The 5,508-nt window shown below is 45.9% G+C and overlaps 1 long non-coding RNA gene across 1 annotated transcript; it reads left to right on the top strand.

Annotated features, from left to right (window-relative positions):
• Positions 1-363: 363 nt before the first annotated feature.
• Positions 364-4,730, top strand: LOC133774802 (uncharacterized). The gene is made up of 3 exons (XR_009868167.1): positions 364-461; positions 2,576-2,818; positions 4,641-4,730. It is a non-coding gene; the product is annotated as an uncharacterized LOC133774802 (long non-coding RNA).
• Positions 4,731-5,508: the final 778 nt, after the last annotated feature.

The following is a 5,508-nucleotide window of genomic DNA, read 5'->3' as shown; positions in this document are numbered from 1 at the left end:
GAACTAGTCAGGTGCACAACGAACATGCTGGGCTGCAGATACAAGCAGCTACTTTGTTTGTAGATGAATCAGGACAGAAATCCAAGGTGAAATGGCTCAGACAAAAGGAAGGTTGTTAAAACTGTTAATTTTGAGGGTTAACTGACCGGACCATGAGGTGCCCTGAGCTTTGGCCAAGCATCACCCTGGCTGTGTCTGTGCAGGTGTTTCTGCATGAGGTGAATACCTGAATCAGTGGGTGAAGTAAAACAGACAGCTCTCCCTAACATGGCTGCCAGATCACCCTCCCCTGAATGAAATGGAACTCCGCCTGCCTGACGGTTCTGAGCTGGCACTCCTTCTTTTCCTCCCTTCAGGCTTGAATGGAAACATCAGCTCTTCTCCGATCTTGAGCCTGCCTGTTCTTCTAGAACCATACCCTTGGCTCTCCTGGGTCACCAGCTTGCCAACTGCAGCTCTTGGTACGTCTCAGCTTCCATAATTATGTGAGTCCATTCCTTACAATCTCCTTCCACCCTCAATACCCTGTTTTCTCAAGGACCCTGACTAGTATAACCCACAAAACAGAAGTAGTAGTTAATGGCACCCAACATCTTTATTACTAGAGATGTGAAAGTAATACCAATTAAATGACATGCTTATTTCATACTATGTATTTAAAATCTAATAATACTGATGATGCAATATGTAAGTACAATAAAATTTGTGGACAGTATCATGAAAACAAGGTTAAAAACAAGAATAAAATATTAATATAATCATACTAGAGAATGTCCTCAAAGGGTAGTATCTTATCTTTCTCCTTCTCTTTTCTCATTCTTGTTTTGAATGAGGCTGTGAAGTCTGGAGGTGAAGTAGTTATCTTGACCCACGAAGTGGGATCTGCCTGTTGAGGATGGTGAGCAACAAGACAGAAAGAGCCTGGGTTCCTGATGGCTGTGGAACCAGCACACCAGCCCCAGATTACTTAAATCAACAGTTATGTGAGAAAGAAAACCATCATCTTGTTCAAGCTACTGATATTTTGTAAATTATGTCATATTTGCCCAAACCTTGGGATGAATGGTTGCAATAATGTGATTCCTATTCAATTTCTCTACCTTACTGGACTGCACTATCACACACATGGGGTAGGGTAATGACATTTACAGACATGCAAAGCACCAAAACAAACAACAAACAAAACTTCACTTCCTATGTACTCTTTCTGAAGAAGCTGGGACTGGGGGAAGCCAGCCACCAGGAAGACCTGGATCTCATAAGTGGGGAGGAGTCTCACACAGGAGAGGGGTGAAGGGAAGCTGCAGGACAGCAACCCATCTCAAACTGGAGCACAAGGATAAAGGGTTCCGGCAGCAGTGACTCCAGGGGAAAAAGAAAACTGATGGAAGACCTAGCGGGTTTGACTGCTAGGGGTTTTACAGCTCATGGGGATAATTTGAGAATGAATTTACAATGACCAGAGGCAAGTAAATGAAAAAATAAATCCATGGTAACCAAAAGATAACACAAAAACTATAAAAGAAATAAAACACAGTGACAGCGTTCTGCATGGCTCCTCTGTGACATAATCTTAATGCAATAAACATGTTATAGATTTCATAAATATTATTGAAATAACTGTAATAACTGTATTAGATGGGAGGAGGAGGTATGTGTGTGACTTGGGGGAGCAGTGTAAGAGATTTAAACTCCCACCTTCTGCAACTAAAGAAATCAATGATGTCAATTCAAAATATCAAGAACAAGCAACACGGAAGCACATGGAAGAAATGGCTGAGTTGCTGGTTGCATCTAAAGAATGGGAATCAGGATGAGGTAGGGTAGGCAACAGGAAAGACACTGTGTTCTTATGATTCTTAAAATTATGCCTTATATACTTTGCTAAAGATAAAAATCAATTCAATGAACTAAAATGAAGACTTATTGAAAAAAAAATAAAGGGAGGAGAGGACACTGGTAGGAATCACCAGTGTGCATAATGAAATTCTTAATCTAAAATGATTTATCATAGTTGTCTTTTTTAGTAATAGCAGAAGTGTGTTCATCAATTCATTCTTAATCAACAATGTCTATTGAGTACCTGGTCTATGCCACCTCCACACTGAATACTAGGGCTACAAAGATGAACACTGCCGAGTGCCTACCACAATGCAAGTTCACTCTAACCCTGGTCCTCCACTCTGCTCACCACACAGCAGCTATGGCATTGTGATTTTTCTGAGAGCACGCTCTGGGTTGGCCATTTTATAGGCAGGCCCTCAGGTCACAATTCTTCCAAGAAGTCTTTGCAGATGGGCACTTGAGGCTTCAAGGTGCTTCACCACAAGGCTTGCGTCAAGATGGGAACCCAGAGGAGATGGAGCCAACAGCCGGTTCTCCTTCTGGCGCCCTCACTGCCATGGTGAGTGAGGTGAGTGAGGACAGCAGCTTCCATTTGGGTGGTGCCTGTTAGGTGCCAGGCTCCGGGCTCAGGGCTTTGCTCGCGAGAGTGGACACTCATTTGTTTTGACCTTCATCTGAGAAGACTGTTTCTTGGTTTGGTGCTGCAGTTGTCAATCACTTTCTTCCCTAGGCCACCTTGCAGCCAGCGCACGCAGTCTAATCTCCATCAGTCAGGCTTTGGTTCAGGAGCTGGTGAAGCCAAGGGAAAGGATGGCAGCGTTCTTTTGGCAGCTTGGAGCTGTGCCACTGAGAAACGCCTCCGGGAGAACCTGCCGTGAGGAGTGTAACTGACAGCCTTGGCATCTGTGCAGCACTCATTCCATGTCTCTGCTCTATCCAGAGGGCCCCGTCCAATGAATAGGCACAGAGCGGGGTAAGAGAGCTGGGCAAGTCCCCTGCAGCACAACACACTTTCCTAGGCTTCTATCCTGCCCGGTCGGGACTTGGGCAGGTAGGTCACTGTGGGCTGAAGCTCTTCCTGCCCACTCCACCCTCCTTCCCTGCCTTGCTGATCAGTGTCAAGGCCGAGGGCTTTCCATGACTCTTCCTGTTCTCTGCCCTATTGTCTTCCATGACATTTTGCTCCTAAATCTCACCCACTTCTAATTCCTAGGGTCTGCTTCCCGGGAACCCAAATGGTGGCGGCAGCAATGGCAGCTGGAAAGTCCAGCCCCGGAGGCAATGCTGGCTCTGGTGCTGGTCACAGAGGTTTCAGGATAGTTGAGTTCCTGGCAGGCATAGCAGGAGCAACATGGCAGCCAGAGCGCAGTGCAGGGTAGCACTTCACAGCATAGTTTTTGGCTACTATTCCTGGAATATGAGTTCTGACCTAGTCCGTAATCAAGCTAGGATTCAAACATGGATTGCTTTTCTCCAAGGAACTACTCTATTTTTTTAAACACCCAGGATATGTTTATTATTATTATTTATTTGTGAGGAGCAGGGAGAGTGAGAGAAAGGGAGAGAGAGAGAGACATCCCACCCTTTGGTTTGCTCCCCAAATGCTCGCAATATCTGGGGCTGGGTTGGGCTGGAGCCAGGAGCTGGAAACTCAATCCACGTCTCCCATGTGGGTGGCAGGGTCCCAACTACTCGAGCCATCATTGCTGCACCTAGCAGGAAGCTGGAGTCAGGAGCCAGTGCAGGTATCAAACCCAGGCATCCCACTTGGGATATGGACACTGTAACCAGTGTCTTAACTGCTAGGCCCCTTGCTCCCTCCTCCAAGCCTCAGCTCTTTAATAGTTGCAACATTTTTCCAATTTTTCCAGTTCAAAACAGCATAGTGATTTCACATGTAATCTCAGTTACACCAGAGGCCCCTGGGCATTAGGGAGACTGGATCCCCACCTACAATTTCTCAGGACAGTGTTCACTGGAGAAAAACCCATCTGGGGCAGCTTCCAACTCCTAGAGGAATTAGTTCAAACTCCAAACTCATATTTTTCAATGTGGGTATTTCTCGTTCTCCCTTTCTGTGTCTCAAGGAGGATAGGATGACTGCTCAGTGGCATTCCCTTTGATTTTTGTTCTCTCCTGGCCGGCGCCGTGGCTCAATAGGCTAATCCTCCACCTTGCGGCGCCGGCACACCGGGTTCTAGTCCCGGTTGGGGTGCTGGATTCTGTCCCGGTTGCCCCTCTTCCAGGCCAGCTCTCTGCTATGGCCCGGGAGTGCAGTGGAGGATGGCCCAAGTCCTTGGGCCCTGCACCCCATGGGAGACCAGGATAAGCACCTGGCTCCTGGCTTCGGATCAGCGCGGTGCGCCGGCCGTGGCGGCCATTGGAGGGTGAACCAACGGCAAAGGAAGACCTTTCTCTCTGTCTCTCTCTCACTATCCACTCTGCCTGTCAAAAAAAAAAAAAAAAAATTTGTTCTCTCCTAACCTCTGGGGGAAAGCTGGGTGTTTTGGGGAGGCCATGCTAATTTGTAATGAATGGATCTCATCATTTCAGTGGCTCCACAGTCACACATGATAGTCCAAGGTCAGTTCTCAGGCTATGGGCTTGCTCTCCTGCTGGCTGTGGTTCAAGGACTGGTGCTCCCTTTCTCTTGGTGCTCAGCCTTTCCCTAGGGCCTTCTTATTAGAACAGAAGAGGGAATTGGGAGGTGTGGGGGTGGGGGAGAAAAGCACTCCTTTCCTGGAAGGGACACACGCCCATATCACTATGGTCACATTCCGTTGGTCATTTTCCAGGCACACAGGATGCCATGGAGATGCCAGGGGAGCTGAGGAACGCGGCCCTGAGCCGGCAGTGCCTTTCCAGAAACAGCTCTCCTTGATGGACAGTGGAAGGTAAGCACGGTATTTGGTAGGTAGTTGACTTCCACAGAAGCCTCCCTGTCCGCAGTGGAGGAGGGCACACCAAGAGCACCTCCATTGCTTCACAGTCACTGGTTAAACTCCGCTGATCAAGAAGAACCCATGTCATGGTGACTTTGGCTGAACAGAGCCAAGGTCCTTCAGCTCCCTAGAGACGTTCACTGCTGCTTTCGTTTTCTTGGAGACATGGAAGCTCTTTCTTGAATGAACCATATGTCAAAAAAAAAAGGGAAGAAACAAAAAGTCTTCATGCTTTCTAAATATTACTTATATGTATTTGATTATTCTTATAAGCAAAACAGCCTAAATAGGCTTCAAAAGAGAATGGTTAAGTAAATTATATGTAGCCATGCTACAGAATAATATTATAGTCATTAAAATTCACATTGCAAAAGATCACTTACTGGCATGAGAAAATATTCTCAGTGTAAAAAGGGACTTCAGAAGAATCATGGAAAATTTAACTAACCAATAAATTTATTTTGGGGGAAAAGTTTTGAAATATATGCATAATTTTTTCATAATATGCATCCTCCATGAATTATTTGAAGAATCCTCATTCTAAGGGGAAAACCCCAAATATTCAAAGATAATAATTAAATATTAATCAATTATAAGCAAAAATTAAAACAACAGAAATGACTATCCATTCTTATAAAAGAAGGCTGTAATAGACTGTATTGTTCAAAATACCTGCTGCCTCTTTCGTATGGTCACCGCCCCACTGAGGTCAGCTTGGCCC

Source organism: Lepus europaeus, chromosome 16, assembly GCF_033115175.1.
Source record: "Lepus europaeus isolate LE1 chromosome 16, mLepTim1.pri, whole genome shotgun sequence".
Taxonomy (NCBI): domain Eukaryota; kingdom Metazoa; phylum Chordata; class Mammalia; order Lagomorpha; family Leporidae; genus Lepus; species Lepus europaeus.
The sequence above is the reverse complement of the archived record's forward strand: the minus strand, read 5'-3'. Positions and strand labels throughout refer to the sequence as shown.